Source organism: Pimephales promelas, chromosome 15 (assembly GCF_988280905.1).
Source record: "Pimephales promelas chromosome 15, fPimPro1.hap1.1, whole genome shotgun sequence".
NCBI lineage: Eukaryota > Metazoa > Chordata > Actinopteri > Cypriniformes > Leuciscidae > Pimephales > Pimephales promelas.
In genome coordinates, this window is record NC_142783.1 from 17,657,598 (window position 1) to 17,675,389 (window position 17,792).

At 37.2% G+C, this 17,792-nt stretch overlaps 1 long non-coding RNA gene across 3 annotated transcripts in view; it reads left to right on the forward strand.

Moving 5' to 3' along the window:
- Positions 1-17,792, forward strand: part of LOC120475045 (uncharacterized) — a 235,040-nt gene that overhangs the window by 17,523 nt on the left and 199,725 nt on the right. For all 3 annotated transcript variants that reach the window (XR_016146596.1, XR_016146597.1, XR_005621889.2), the window contains exon 2: positions 6,131-6,219. This is a non-coding gene — a long non-coding RNA (uncharacterized LOC120475045). The remainder of the gene's footprint in view (positions 1-6,130; positions 6,220-17,792) is intronic.

Below are 17,792 nucleotides of genomic sequence, written 5' to 3' on the forward strand. Positions count from 1 at the left end.
AATCTTTGCGCTCCATCCATGATGATCAAGGCCTCTGTGTACCTATGCAATATACAAGCAATGTTAATCTCATTTAGGGATACCCTCTCCTCTGTCCTATGGATAACAGCATTAAGGTAGACACTGTTGTGGGTTTAGATAAGCCACACACATTAACATGCACGAACACACACCCACACATGTTCGCACACAAAAAAATAACTGTCTTTACCGTGTAGCTCAATGTGAGAGTACAGGGATAGAGGCTTAGCACGCATGAAATGAAAAAGAGTGGCATTTTAAGTAGTTTACACACAATTGTGCTCTTTAAATACAGTAATGTTGTTTTATTTCTCTGTTTACTACCAGAAATGAGCCTTTAAGGCATGTTGAAATAGCCATTGACCTCTGATGTAGAGTCACAGGCCACATACTAAACAATTATGACCGTTTACTTTTCAAGTCAATCTCTCCACCATCCAAAACCATTGCTCTGCAAAGCTTATACAACACCTACCTAAATTCACATAATTTTTTCGTGTACCTCTGCATTTGGAGAAGGAAAAAGGACAAATGAGTAGGCTATTATACCGCTGTTTTTTTTTTCTAGTTAATCTGATTAACTTCAATCTTCCTGGTCTTTTCCTAAGCTATGTGTAGCCACAGTGATACTTACTGCTATATTATTTACATGCTTTACAAACACAAACAAATGATCCCATGCGCTGCTATGCCAGCGTGCCTGTACAAACCCTCCTGCTGATTTCCATTCCGATAACGGTGCTTTGTTTTTTTCCTTCCCACTTCCTGCCGTCCATAGCAACAACAAGAGCTACAAGCACTTAATCAATGAATTAGCAGTGCAAGATATGCAGAGTGGGCCTGGGGGTCAAAAGGAGATGAGCAGGCCTTTTGAGTTATGTGATGAGCAGTGCACAAAGGGCAATAACTGACCAGCCAGTAATTTGCTTAATAGCCCATCGAATCCACACTGCAGAGCTCAGGTTTAGACAACACTTTGAAGAGATGAGAGATAGTGACCTCTCTGTGATAAATTGACAACCTGTCTGGTGAGTTAGGGAGAGAGGGAGATCTTGGCCATGCCAAGTTGCTGCTAGCAATCGGACTAATGGACGTGAGCGGCTAGACGGGTTTCTGAGTTTTGACCCTCCCGTGATCGAGCTGGGCACAAGGCCAAGGCCATCGGAGTGAGGTGTGCTGTGTGCAGACTTCATAGGCTGGCATGATGTCTGCTTCTCATTTTATTAGTATTTGTGATCTGTGTGGGGAACAGGGCAGGGCCAAGAGCCATGAGAGAACGGCGCGAGGCCGGTGGCGTGATTGATGATGAGTGCCACATGTACGCTGTACCGGTCTCGTATCTCTCACGGAGGAGCTTCGGAAGCTTAACAGGAGAGGTGATGACAGTGAAGGAAGAGAGAGGACCAGGCCTGGACGTTATGTTTTGTTTATGTGTGTGCGGCTGCCGCTTTTACTTTCGTTTTGTGTTTATTTACATATTAATGTGTTAAACGTTCTTCGGTTCCTGCCTCCTTTTTCCCTTATCAACATACATTGTTACAATCTGGACAATGCTTAATGCATTATGTCTTCATCCACTTGAACTCTGGTTGTCAATATTTGATGAAGATTATCGATTTCTATTGATCTAGACTTTTCAAATCATCTGAAAGTTCACTCAAAAATGTTGTTCCAACTAAATATTGTTCCGAACCTGTATGCAACTCTTTCTTCTGCGGAACACAGAAGGCAATATTTTGAATGTGAGGTCTTAAAGGGACTTGATTATGGTACAAAAAGGAGATGGGGAAAAAAAAAAATATGTCAATGCATTGCATTCGAAGTTACTCTGACAATCTTTTGGGTTCGCTCACAAAACTTTTGTGATGGAAATACTATGAGGTGGGAGGAAAAACTATATTTCAGTGCTTTTACAAGTGAATGCAAAGTTTCTCAGGAAAAACGCAATACTTTTGTGAGAGAACTATAATTTTTTCTCCCGTTTCATGTTTTCAACATGACCATGTCACTTTAGGGTCTCTGAAGACTTTCATTGTATTTATACAAAAAAACTGACATCTTTCTCTAATATAATTTTATTTGAATTATTCACACTGCAATTCTCGCAAGCTTTGACACTCAATGGTGTACCACAGGAGAACCGAAACTAAATGTGAGTGGAACATGACTTATGAATATTGAGGATCTAGTTTTGATGAACTTTCAAGACAGACAGTGGGTTATGGTTTAGCTAAAATTTCATGCAGGGTTTATCTGTTTGCCAGTATGTGGGTAACCCAGTGGATGTTCTTTTCTTGAGGATAAAAAGGAATCAGCCTGGATTTAAAGTATGCAATATTTAAATTGGATTGCATGCCGTCTTAAATGAAGGCAAATTATTTCATGGTTGCTTCATTTGAGATAATAATACAAGATTTCCCACAGTTGATTTTTACATATCATTTATTTTATATACAATTTTATGCAGGGTTACAAGTCCTGAAGAGGCTTTTCCACAGCATAACATGAAATTAGAAAAAAAAAAAAAGTACATTTTTTGTTTATGTTTGTCTGATATACAGAATTCAGTTTCTTTATTGCTGCATTAAATTCCAAATCATTGATTCGATCATCTTCTTTTCAGGAATCAGAAAGATATTTTTTTTTCAATAAAATAACTGTACACTTAGTGAAAAAAAACAACTTTATTGTTGCAAAATTAGACAACCTGTACACAAGCAATTTGTTGTACCAGCATTGTTTGATTAGGCAAGGGCATAGTCAAAGTGCAGAATACAATTGTTTAGAATGAATAAATAGATAAATAGTTAAATTATAAAATTATGAATAAATAACGCCACAAAAAGCTGATTGATGTCCGTACATACAGGACTCCCTAATGGAATGGAACTGACAGTGATTGCAAAGGCCCATTTAGCAGTTGATGTGTTATTATGATTGGACATGTCAGTCTTTCTCCATTGATTAAAAAGAAGCAAATACCCCCAAAAATGTACCCAGTGTTCACAGTTCTTTTTTTTTTTTTTTGCATCTGCAAAATGATGAGTGCATATTATTCTGTCAATCCTGGTGACATTCAAAGTGAAGCCAAAGATGAGAAAGAAAGGCGTTGTCATAAAGAACTTTACCCCCCACCCCCAAAGGAATAAAAATAAAGCAACAAGAAAAGAGAAAAGACTATTTACAGAGATGACAGTCAAAAAGTCGAAGAGGTGACCGCAATTTTCTAGGGCTCAAGTGTAGAAAAGCATACTTGAAGTATATTTCAGTGACTTTTTCAAGGGCCGACTGACAGCTGATCAGACCCTGCCCACACCTCCGGGTGTCCACTTGTTTGTTAAGAAATACAGACACATGTCTTTGCAGCAGACATGTATTGTCTCTGAACTGAGCTGATGGCAAGAGTCCACTTGTCCTTGTTATCTGGTGTTTTTCGCTCTGACTGCTTCTTTCCTCTTATGTTAGTGTGTATATGTGTTTGTGCAGTGCAGACACGACCCCTCACTGGACACATTGTTGACAGTAGAGATGTAAGTAATTTAACAGTTCCAATCCCTCTTAATGATTCTGGTTCCTTAATGATTTAACCAACTTTTTTACATTTATTTATTTATTTTTTGGAGGAGGAGGAGGAGAAAGAAATATTTGGATACAAAGATCATATTGCATATAGATTGCCCTCAGCATTCAGTCTGTTGCCAAATGATGAGATAATTTCAGATAAAAAAACAAAACAAAAAACAGATAGCATATTAGATATAAATATTAGTTCTTGTAAAAGTGTTGTCTTTAAATTACGTTTAAATGACCTTTTAAGAGACAGCTAAATTGCAGTCCAATAACTGACCTGAACAATTGTCTGTATTTAAATAATCTATATTGAAAAAAAATGGTAATGTTTCATTCAAATAATACAATTATTATATTAATTTCATTACTTTTATAAAGTACAGCTGATAACAAAACACAGCTTCATTTTAGCAAATAAAAAGGAAGTAAATAATCCTTATGCACTTGTTTATTTGAATCTTGAAGCAACTGGAATAAATGGCTTGTGAATAACTGTTAGTTGATAATCACCTCATAATTAAGTTATCTGCATCCGAAATCACACCACTATAGTAAGTGAAAAACATGAGACAAAATATTTGATTCACAGTAAAGAGTAGGAAAAAGTACCCAGACTACTTCCAGTGAGATTCTAAAGTGTTTATATGATGGACACTTTATCCCACAATAAAAAATAAATAAATAAAAAAAATAAATAAAAAAAGAGATAAACATTAACAATAATTATAATCACACTGCCATTAGAGGGTTTGTCAGAGGCTGTTTACACCACTTCTGTTTTCTCAGATCGCATAGCTAACGTTATCTGATTTATCAAAACGATTCCATTAATAGGCCTACACCTGGTCACATAAATGTGATTTTGCAAAACGGATGTAAATCCGATCTTCAATTCCCATGCAGTAGCTATGGAGTTCATGTCAACGAAAGCAACAGCCATGAGCTGCATTTTATTAATTGATCTTCATCTAAAATCAAAATCAGACTGCAATAAGATAGAGCTGCAACGGCACTGGTAAGATAATTTCGTTTCTTTACTTTTTACCGAAGATGATTGTGTGTTACTTTCACTTTGATTTGCGATAGTTTGCACGTTGGCTTGATGAATATCAGCTGCGGTAATGCGTGCGACAGTAGCGCCGTCATATCCATTTGGTCATATCAGACTATAACATGACACATACACTAGGCCTACTAAACATTTATTTATTTATTTGTTTGTTTATTATTATTATTATTATTATTATTTTTTTTTTAGAATTTTCGGGAGTAAAATTTTACATGTGGTTTCAACAACCAAATGCATTACACTTGTCCAGTTTCGTCTGGAATATGCGACCCAGCTAGACAACATACTGAAGTGGTTTGAGTGATCGGATTCAAATCCGTCTCGAATTAGTTTCAGAGGGCATTTACACCATCTTTTCACGGTCGGTCACAGTAAAGGCATGTAGTGGCCAGGTGAAAACAGCCCCAATGGCAGCTGAAGCAACGCAAAACGGTAGGTCACGACAACACGGTGTACGTCCAGATTACATACGTCACACTCTCATACTATAGCCGATATCATTGTTATCAGTCGTGAAGTAATTATTTAAAATAAGTATGTCTTCTACCTACTCAAGAGACTAAGGGATTTCGGACCCATCCATTCGTTCAGCAATCTACGCTCGCGCGCTGCGGATTCAGCATTGTTGACATATTCACTTCCGGTAAATTTGGTGGTAGTCTAAATCATCTTTTAAAAGTGATCCGTATCCGATTTTTACACTATACAATGCTGAACCTACCAAATGTAGACGTTCTGACCCGGAAAATTAAGTAAAACAGCACAAAATGCAATTGATGCAGATGCTAATAAAATTACAGTGTTTTTCTTTCCAAAATATTTTGAAAATTCATCAAAACATTGGTCTCGTACATAGAGAGAGAAAAAAAAAGATGAGAGCCCTTGTTGCCACTATAGCCACGAGCGCTTAAAACCGTGCCTCCCCATATCTTGTGAAATGTCTTCAAATACGGATTTATTTCTGTAACATCCCTGCATTTTTGCCTGCTCTTCGCCCAAACACTTACAAGACATGAAACCTCCACATTGATCCACTTTGTGTGTCCTTTGTCTTCCATCACGCCTATATTCGTGCACTTTTTTAATGATGTACTCACATTTACTGGGGAATATCCGATTTGTCTGCTTACATGGCACACGCAATGCGATTCATATCCGATTTATTACCACATATGAGTGAGGCCTGAATCCGATCTGAGAAAATTGGAATCCATGCGTTTTTTTCCTGCTTACACGTCCACCGGGCATATCCGATCTGTGCCACATGAGAGGAAAAAAATCGGATTTGGGTCACTTGAACCATGCAGTGTAAACGAGGCCTACTTAATGTCTTATCGGTCCACCGTTGTTGACAGTCCTGCACCTATAGAGGAAAGCACAGTACATTCACCATATGCTGTACCACACTATATTACGAAAACCCACCCGATATATTAATGTATATAAATGTTTATCTTCTCTTCTTGACAGTTGACACCGCTGATGGAGACCGTTTCGAGTTGACGTGCTTCCGCCATTTAAGATCCAAACGACAGCAAGCAAGCAAGCATCATCAGTATGTAAGTGCCCAGTTACAAACTTTGAATATGACCAGATTTATTTAAAGACGGTGCACATTCTCAATAAATGTGGATGTGAATATGCCCAAACAAACTTGGCTGTTGCACTCTGAAAGTAAGATCATAAACTGTCGGTCAGACTGAAGCAATCATGTATGTTTACAGAAATGAAAATGGCAAATGTAACCCGGTCAATATAGGCCCCGGTAATAAATAACGCAGACTTTGGTTCAGAAGCTGAGGGCAAGAATGCGTTTCCACCACCCATGTCATTTTAATATAGTGTTTTAATCATGGCAGGGGTTGTTAAAGGCTTTGGCTGGCATACTCGCCCTACGTACAGTTTCTGGGCCAGTAAGCTCGCCACGGAAGAACGCTAAACCCCTCATCTATATTTTCATCATTCGCATCGTGCCGAACAATCACGGCACGTCCTCGGCAGTCAACACAGACTGCATGATATTTTCTTTTTTAAATTAAAAAGACAAATGCCACATGTCTGGCAATAAAAGGGCTTTGATGGGAAATGATTCCAAGGGCGCCCGTTTTTACACCATTTATCCCGATACAAAAGCCTTTGTGAGGCGCCTGGAAGCGAGCATGTGCAGGGAGGCTGGATGGGGGCATGAAGGCAGATCGAGTGGAAGTTGGGTGTTAATACGGAGATTGGCCGGAGATTATCGCAGGTTCACGGAGATTCAGTCACAAGGTTTAAGTCGCTGCTTTTCTCCACTGGTAACCATGCCAACTGTGCCAGGAAACTATTAAACATCTCCGCATCAAAAAACAGGGTCCTTCAAAGCCACAATGCTGGTCTATCCCACCTAAAACAGAATAAGCCTCTCATCAGTTGGGAAAGTTCCTCACCGAACAGGACATTTTTTTTTTTTTTTTTTTTTTGAAGAGAGAGGGAGCTTGGATCCAAAACTCATTTTCATACATATTGTCTCTCACACATTCGGGTGGGTTTTAAATGAAATTGTGAGAAACAGTGGTATTCAAAGCGACTCATTTGTTTAGCATCTGAATATGCTGTATTTGATGTAAAAAGCATTCAAATGCATTTAACAGTTGCAAACTATTTTAATGTTTGAAGCAGTTTGAATTCTTATAAAATGTTGTGGATTTGAAAGCATTATCCCCTGTAAAAATGCAAATATGGGCCTGAGGAAAATGCTTAACCTGTAAAATAGTTAACATATAAAAAAAAAAAAAAAAAAAAAAAAAATGGAACAATTGATTGAAACTTAAACAATATATATATATATATATATATATATATATATATATATATATATATATAAATTGAAAAAAAAATATTTATAAATTTTTTTAAAGTGTTGTTCTGTATCTTATTTAATACACCAGACTTTTATGTCCAATATATTATGATATCGGAGAATATGGAGCTTAAAAAAAACCCAACATTTTTGTTCAGAGGACCAAACTGCACAAAAATATTCTGCTTGGTAGTTGTTATTTATATTGCCAAAAGTAAGATGAAATTCTGATAGCGTATCTTTATAACAATAGCAGACTATTTACATAAAATGTAATCTCCCAGTAAAATATCTTAGCAAGATTATATTAAAATGCTTAGTTTTAGGATTAAAGCTCTGTAGTTTTACTTATGGGCGGCAATGCAATACAATGATGTTTTTAAGAATCCGCAAAAACCTGATGTATACTTACATTTTAACATGATTTTTTTTTTCTAAAACAAATACAGCTAAGTTGCTTCAGTCTACTAAACTGTTCAATTTGGAATATAACCATTATAAATATTACTCTTGTGTTTACTTTAAAAATCATTAAAGATTTCAAAGCAAAATGTATCAAATGGACATTTTTCGAATTATACTAAAAGGCATTTTACTTGCAAAAAAAAGTATGAACAAACAACCATAAGGCATGTAGTAAACCGTGTTTGACCATGTTAATAATTTAGAGGCCTTAGAAATTCACATTTCAAATATGATACAGTATGAATACGGGTAAGGCCAGCGTGACAGAAGTCCTCCCTGCATAGGCTTTATGGACACGCATTGTCCTGTAAAACAAAGAGCAGACCCCTTTCCCAGCAAAACTAAACCCATCCTACTTTCAATTCTCTTTTCATTGGTCTAAACAAAAACAAAACAAAAGAAAATAAAACAAAAACCCCTTAATTATGGCCTAGGTGGCTTGCAGGGATATTATTTCACGTAGGACAAGTGTTTAGCTGACAAGGGGTCTGAGCTTTTCTTTCTCTGCGTGATCAAAAAGCCAGGCAACAGATGTCAAGCTTTTGAATTTGCACACGGAACATGACCTCAGGGGTCAGGGCCTATACATCCTGCCCAGGCCCCAAGCTGTGTAAGGCGAGGGCTGAGCGTAGAGTCTCCCAGGGCAGGTGGGTCTGGGTACACAACCATCCCAGCATTCCCTTGCACTGGGTCGGACCATAATGATGCCCCATTTGTGCCCCTCGTACATCTCTGTGGCGTAATGTGGGGCTTGACAATGTGCTGTTTCTGGCAGGGACCTGGGGTGGGGTGTAGGGGTTAACCTGGCCCACTCCATGGGAAAGAAAACATCAATAGAACTGGGTATTAGCAAAACTAAAGCATAGGTTACTCAGGAATTAATGAACTTTCAGGCAGACTCCTTATCCCGTATTGACAAGATGAAGTTGAAAAGCTGCTCAAGTCTCGAGTGGAGAACCACACAGAGGAGGGGTTGTGAGTGATTGCCTCCAGAGGAAAAAAAGAGTTCCCTGAAAGGGAAAAAAACTGAGGAGAGAGAGAGAGCTAGAGAAGAGAGCTGTATCTTAAGACACTGATGAGTGATAGCATCATTTCATTCACAACTTTTTTTTTTTTCAAAATCAAAATGCTTGCCCCTATTTTTAAATTCAACATTATAAGTTGCTTACTTTTTTTTCATTTAGATTACCTTTGCCATCATCTAATACTTAGTACATAAATTTAAAGGTAAACTATGTTTTGTATCACCCTATATTCGCTATGGTAAGCCTATTATACGTGTTTATATTTTAGACAAGGCTGGATGGTTTTCACTGGAAGTGGCGTAGGCTATATGTAACTTGCCTGTGCGTGTCTCATCATATTTGTAAATAGAGAGCAGTTTCATTGACATGTATGGTGTAAGAGTGGCATAGGTTGATTGTCACAATGAGGGAGAAAGGTTGGCGTGGTAAATCTTGAATCACCCATTTAAAATAAATAAATAAACCCGCTGAACAAAGAAGACTGGTGGCACTCACCAGGTGAGTGAAGTATTTTATTGAACAGATAAATTGCCATATAGGTCTCTTACAGAGTTCAAGCATTATCTATTGGTAGTGTCATTTCATGTTGTTGCAGCGCTGTAATTCAATTTCTAGGACGTATCGGTTCTTTTAATGGGTATAGCTACAGTAATGGCGTCTTCAGTGAGTCAATTTGAGATCCTTTCCATCATCTGGCTATATCTCTTAAGCCTATAGTGAAGGTGTTATTAGCAGCAGTAGGATAATCACCCTGGCCAGAAAATCAATTATAAAAAAATTCATCTTTTGACCATATCAGACTAACAACCGTCATAACTTTGGTAACATCATTAATTAAAAAATATCAGTGTTTCTAATTAGTCAAAAGTCATGCAGAGCTGAAGCAAAACTAAAACAATGCACAACTAAGGCAATGTTATTCCTTTTATGTGAGAAGTTTAAACATATTTTCAGTTCATTATGAAACTGGTGGGACAGATTAGACTAAGCCCGGCCGCCACATTCTTGTTTATTAATGGGAAACGCTGTATAAACTAGGGCTGGGCGATAAATGATACCATCGAGAATTCGAGATAAAATTTATGACGACAACGATGATAAGCTCAGGACATTTTTACCCGATATGGATTAATCTAACAGCCTATCACACAGCAGACATAAACACGACAACAGCCAGTCAGTTCATGTCCCTAATACGTGACTTCTGTGAATGAACTGCACGGCTTCGTCTGATACCCAAACTCACACATATGTGACGCTCACAGTTGTTTTCAGAATCTGCCCACTGAATTTATGAGGACATGAGAACATGAACTTCATCTTACACTGAAACTAAAACTAAAAGATCTGCACGTCAAATGGTAAAAGTTTGGTTTAGCTATAAGAAATTATGACAGAAATATCTCACTGTATACTAAAATGTATTACTACTAGTAATACAAAATCTAATTAATAATAATATTTTTCACATATTGATATTAATATCACACAACCAAGATCTTTTTTTTCATCCATGTTTTAAATGCAGTTCTGTTGTGCAGCATCTTGTTTATAAAAACATAAATAAATAGAAATACGTTTTTTTTTTTGTGAATGAATTGTGATATTTTGAAATTGTTAACATATATCGTCACCTATAGTAATGTGGTAAATAGTGTATTGTGATAATATTTTTGGCCACATTGCCCACCCCATACTATAAACATTAATTTGTGGCTATTTAAACATGCTATTAGGGCTGCATGATATTGAATAAAAATGCGATGTAACTCGGTATTTGATGTGAGATACGATGATGATTTTCAGTTATGTTTAAATATATTTAAAAACTGAAAATGATATAGGCAAGACAGCCAACATACATGTTTCACATTCGTTTGTGAGAAGAAAGCATCCCTACAACTTCTGAAAGTTAACAGCAGGGTTTTACTGTAACATTACATACAAAGTAAGTGTCATTTAACGTCACTGTAAACCAGGGAGTTTAAGGTTTCAGGTAGGCCTACATTAGGTTTATTCTGATTCTTATTAAAGCTACAAAAGTTATTCCATCTAGAGCAGTGTGTGTTTTCTCTTTGTCTTTTGTTCTTTGAGTAACATTAAGCACACAGGCAGAAGCAGCAGTGTTGCCAAGTCCACAATTTTCCCACGGAATTGGGCTACTTTTACATTGTTGCCACAGTTTTTTTAGTTTTTTTTTTTTTTAGTTTGTGGGTTGAAAGGTGTGTGTGATTACTTCACTTATTGCTCCTAAATGGTTATTTCACCCAAAAATGAAAATTCTGTCAAATTACTCACCCTCATTTAATTCAAAACCATAAGAACTTTGTTCATCTTCAGAACTTCATCTTTTGATGAAATCCGATGGCTCAGGAGGGGCTCCATTGACAGCTATTTAATTAACATGTTGAAGGTCCAGAAAGGTAGGAAAATTGTTAAAATAGTCCATATGACTACAGTGGTTTAACCTTGATTTTATCTTCTGTATCAGTCTCCGACACGCATTCACGAGGGCAGGAGCATTCCCGTGAATATCCAGCCCGTTCTCATCCTTTAGCATCACATAAAACGCTATATGACAAAACGGCGCTATACTACGCACATGGCACCCTTTATCGTTAATATTCACACGAACCCAAGGCGTCATAAATCCTTTAGCGTAATATGAGACTACCCTACCCCACACCTAAACCTAACCATCACAGCGCGTGTTATATTAACGATAACGGGTGCCATGTGCTTAGTATAGGGTCGTTTTGTCATATAGCGTTCTATATGACGCTAAAGGATGAGAATATCACGTATCGTACATTTGCGATATTTCAATAATTATCTATGTATCAAGCAGTCCTAAATGCTATCATGCATTTTATTCGTTGTTTTTTTGATCATCCACTGGAATGTTGCATAATCTGTGCATCTTGTCTATATTTTTTGAATATGACATGTGGCTAGTCAGTGTCACCACAATCCCAACCTCTTTTATCATACCTACTTATCTTTAGCTCTATTTTTTCACAAATTAACTACATACATTTGCTTTTTGTTTTTGATAAATGCTTATAAAGGTTTTATCTCTCATGGTGTTGAGGAGGCACTGAATACTTCAACTTGTTTTTAAATCTAATTTTCTGAATAGTAATCAGTTTTAAGTGAATAATAGGGTAAGTGTACCTATTAAGCCCACCAAAATCTAAGTCTAGGTTTTTTTCATAGATATTGACGTAGTTTATAAGAGAAGTCATTTGTTAAAAAGCAAGATTTATCTCTCATTTGAAAATGTATTAATTAGTTAATGTACTATTTAGATTATAAAATAAAGATATTTTAGGAATAAAGTCAGAAGTCTGGCAAGGGCTTAATTTTGTACTTTGGCACCATATAAGCCTGCATGTGTTCCAAATAAGCCCACATCCTCATTGATTCACAAAACGTAAAAATTAATTGATTTAAAAAAAAAGTAAAACATCAATATATTTTTTCAGTGACAGGGAAGTATTAAAAAAATATATATATATCTCAGGGTATATCTCAGGAGCAAAGCCAAGTTGGTGCTCCATACTCTGGGCTTAGGGGGGCCTCCTAGTGTGCACCCCACACCGGGATTCTGGAGCCTTAAAGAGATAGTTCACTTTGAAATATTTTTTATATGTTTTAACTTACCTTAAGGGCATCCAAGATGCAGATGTCTTTGTTTCCACAGTATTTTCAATTTTGATATTTTTCTGTCAAACCGTTATATTTCGGTCAAACAGTCATATAATGCAGGTTTAGGGGGTCCACCCTCAGTTCACCTCAAAGAGCATGTACAGAGAAGTCCAAATTAAACATGATTTAATGACTTGTAAATGTAAGTACACATTGATGGCCCAAGACTCGAAATGAGCGGTTTGTGTGAGAAAACGAACAGTTTTTATATCGTTTTTACCTCGTGTAACCACAGCCATGTCCAACTGATATGACGTGAGGAAGTGATCGCTTATATATAAATATGTTTAGTGAAAGGTAAAATTTCCGAATTCTCTGTGTAAACAATGACAACGCATTCTCACCCCAAGGCGTCACCTTTGACCATGCTTCAATATTTGACGTTTTAGGCGCCCTTTAGCGTCACTTACATGACGCGATCCTACGGCGTCATCTAACTGACGCTAAAGGAAAGCGTCTGTTAGAGGACGCGGTTAGGTTTAGGTGTGGGGTGGGGGTAGGGTACACGCGATCCTAGGGCGTCATCTAACTGACGCTAAAGGGCGCCTAAAGCGTCAGATATTGAAGCATGTCCAAATGCTTCCCAAGGCGTCAGTTAGGTGACGCCTTGGGAGTGAGAATGGGCTGACAATGAGTGACGTAGACTCGCAAGCAATCACTCATGGCGCATGCTCTGACCGAAGCGCCCGTGCCGTCAGATCAGTTAGACATGGCTCTTATTTGAAATAATATCAATGCAGTTACCAATGAAATGGCTGAAAATTGCAGAAATGTGTTGATTTCTGAAGGGTCCCGAAACACTAAAGTTTTGTGGTGACTTTGTGTGAAGTCCCCTGATACAGCATGCCCATGGGTGGGGCTAACATTGCCAAATGTGATTGGTATGCAATAAAAATGCTTGGTAAGTTACAAATCACTGGGTTGAGGAGCATAAAATATTATTTTCTCTTTTTTAATTTGACTTTAGAGTTGAAAATGGGCTTAAAACGATACATTGGCTTAATGGGTACACTTACCCTACTTCATTCTAGTTGGAAGTGATGGCATCCTGTGTAACAATTAAAGAGTTTTACATCGGATTCATGTTGCAAAGAGCTGGTATTATTTCCCTCTCAATCACATTTCACTATGTCACACATTCATTTGGTCTCATTAATCATTTCTTAACCAAGAGACCAGACTAGCATATGAACCTGTTCATACTCTCTGTGTCTTTACCAGAAATATGTATTCTTAGAAGATTCTAATGACAAGAAATTTGTCCGTTAACATTGAAAATGGAAATGCTATGCTACACAACAAAACCACAGGCAATCAGAAAAGTGTGGTTTTATCTGTTTACATGCTCTCTTGATCCCTTTTCATGACTTGCATGATTCTTTTCCAAAACACCAAACTTTTCTTGTTGTAATATATGGATTAATTAATCGATATTATATTGGATATTTCATTGTGCATGCATATTACTTATATTATTACATTTTAGAATACATTTGATGCCATCCAAAGCTCACTTTAAATTAAATAACAGTGTTAATGTAATTGTTGGAAAATTGTAAAATGAATATACATTTTTCATACTGCACATTATAATGATGCAATGCTAAATAAATTTAAATTTAGTTATCTAAATTAACCTGTATATGAAAATGTATTGCTTTTTGAAATGTATTTGGTCAAAACAATTTTGGATTTTTATTATTGGTCACTTTTATTTATTTTTTATTTTTTTATTTTATTTATTTATGTTTGTGTAATTTTGTGGTTTTAATGACTTAGAAAGCAGTCAGATGAAAGGAAAATTCTCTGGAAAGTTATTATTTTGTCCTAGAATTGGATTTGAATCTGTGTTCACAGTTTACACTATTCAGTGAGACAATAGAGGGAGAATGTGTGGTGTGAGGGATCCGAGTATCTATCCTGTTGGTAAGACAGCTGTGTGTGACCCCTGTGGTGTCAGTGGTTGCAGGGGGAGCCTCCTGCCTGGACGGCATGGGCTGATCGGGGCCATCAGCAGAGTTAGGTGGTTGTCATTCAGCTGCTGCCCCTGCTGGGGAGTTTGGCCCATTTTGCATTAACACCCTGCTGAGTTAACGCTTCTGATCGCGCACAATGCTCCTGCCTCCACATCGCAGTACTGCCGTGCTCCGTCGTCATAATTGAGTCATTTATTCTATTTCAGATGTGTCATTGTTTCTCGGGAGTGAGGGCTGGAGACTAGTATATCGCTGTTTAAACACCTCATAATTGAGTAAAATGTAAATGTATATTAGTGCTGTTAAACGATTGAAATATTTAATCGCATTGATTTCATAGTTCTAATGTCCCATCATTTTTTTTTTTTTTTTTTTTCGAATTTTAATGCTCTTATCAACATGGATAAGTGGATCGGCTTGCTTTGTGCAAATTTTTTTTTTTTTTTTTTTTTTTTGAAAACAACATCGACAATAGTGTGTTCAATTTCACACTAACAATTTAACTTTGGAGCAAATAATCTCTTACACAATGTAACACTGTCCATCAATAAAAAGATGAAAGAAATACTGATGAGGTGCTGATATTGACGAGGTGGTGGAGAATTCGCATCAGCTGTGTGTGTGTGTGTGTTTAAACTTTCAATGCAGAATCTTATTGGCATTCATTTATGCACCTCGCGCTCGTCATCCTCTCAAAACGCGGAATGCGCGGCCCCCTCTCTCACTATCTATATATATCTATATCTATATCTATATCTATATCTATATATATATATATATATATATATATATATACTGTATATATATATATATATGATGTTAAGTTAAATTAAAGGAGAGAAAAAAGAAAAACTTTTGCTGATAATTTACTCACCCCCATGTCATCCAAGATATCCATGTCATTCTTTCTTCAGTCGAAAAGATTTTTCTCAACATAATGCATTTTACTGGTAACCAAACGGTTCAAGGTCTAAAACACAGTTTCAGTGCAAACTGCAAACTGTTCAAAGGGCTTTAAAGATTCCAGACGATGAATGAGGGTCTTATAGCGAAACTATCGCTCATTTAAAACATAAATAACAAAGTTTAAGTTTTATAAGCTCAAATGTTTGCCTTGCTCTGTTCTGTGATGCACATTTGTGACTCTCTTGTTCGAACTCGTTCATCAAAATGAACAAATCTTTTTTCGAGTCATTTGGTTCATTCAATGAATAAAATGAAAAAATTGGCTAAGAAAAATATTTGCTTTTTTTTCCCTTTCTTTTGCTTAGCTATAGCCTATTAGTTAAACTAGTATTAGCTTTTTTGCTGAAGTAACGCATCGATAATTGTCAAGTTTTATCCAAAATGACTCAAAAAATACTCAAAATGCCTATCAATAATTGTGTTAATAATCATGATTTCAATATTGACCAAAATAATTGATTTGATTGAATAATTGATTTTCAAACAATGCCAAAGAGAAATAGAAAGATGTAGCTGCTTGATTTTCAAGTTCTCATTTCTTATCTGCTTTGTGCTTTTGCAGTCGCACAGCAGGAGTTTCGGACACTGTCAGAACTTTTTTGGATGATAAGATCTATTGGTTGTCATGAGCATGAATTTGACAAAAAAAAAAAAAAAGATAAAAAATAAATCTTTTACTGTTTTTCATCATGAGTCTCAGGGGCTAAATCGTGGCCAATTGTACAGTGTGCATCGTGCTTAAAGGACAGACCAGTTCAGTACTTGTGGAGGAAGACTTTTGGTTGGCCTGACGGCGGTGGGGGTGGAGGGGATTGTACATGCCCCAGGGGACATAAGCCTCACACTCCACTATCAGTGCAGCAAGGTGAAAGAGATGTCCAGCTAATTATACAAGAAGCGCTGAGGCATTCTGCTTGAGTGGCTTTACTCTGATGAGCTGACAGGGAAAAGCCGAGGATGCCTTTTGAACAAAAGGAGGGAAAAAAGAGAAGGAGAAATGAAGAAATAGGAGAGATGAATGTCTTTGGTCATGAAGTGTAATCCCACGCTTGCTTTTATCAGCCTTTCTCTGCTGCACCTGAAATGTTGCCCGCTGCTTGTGCGCTAAGCCTTAGCAAAGAGGCGAAGCCTGCGAAATTTCAGCTTCCATAGTTTTTTTTTTCCTTTTGCCTCCCTACCTTTGTTGTGTGACTACGATGCAGAATTATTCAAATCCCTGCATCGTTTTTTTTTTTTTTTTTGGTGGTGGTGGTGGGTGCAAATGAAAGCAGCCTTGGCGCGGATGCCCTGGGGACCAGCGGGGCGTGAGGAGAGCGCTGATTCAGACTACACAGTGCCACCTTGAAGCCGTACTGTTTGTCCTACCCGGGCACTAGGCTGTTCACACGGCTCTGAGCGGGAAGCCCTGAAGACTGGGCAAAAAGCAAAAGCTTAGCCCTTTAATATGACCCTGCCACTGTGTTACTCTTTCTGCATATGAAATATACTTGTGTAAACGTGTCTTACTTTTATTCCAGTGGATGAGAAATGCTTCATGCTTGACAGGTTACACTAAGAAGAGGTAATGTAATATGACCATGCATTAATTTCACACTTTGTCTAGTTGCCTTAAACATTGAATTTGAGTATAGCAATAAAAGTAGCTCATTTTGTGTTAAAGAAATTGTTTACCCAAGAATTAAACTTATGTCTTCTTTGATTTACCTTCATGTTGTTCCAAACTAGGGTTGGGTATCATTTGACTTTTAGCGATTCTGAATCTTATCGATTTCAGTTTCGCTTCCAATAAGTTAAAACAAAGTTAAGCATTTAGATCAAACATAGGTCTATACACTCACCTAAAGGATTATACAGAACACCATAGTAATACTGTGTTTGACCCCCTTTCGCCGTCAGAACTGCCTTAATTCTACGTGGCATTGATTCAACAAGGTGTTGAAAGCATTCTTATGAAATGTTGGCCCGTATTATTAGGATAGCATCTTGCAGTTGATTGAGATTTGTGGGATGCACATCCAGGGCACGAAGCTCACATTCCACCAAATCCCAAATATGCTCTATTGGGTTGAGATCTGGTGACTGTGGGGTCCATTTTAGTACAGTGTAAACCCATAAGAATTTTTTCTAGCTTTATGACATGGTGCATTATCCTG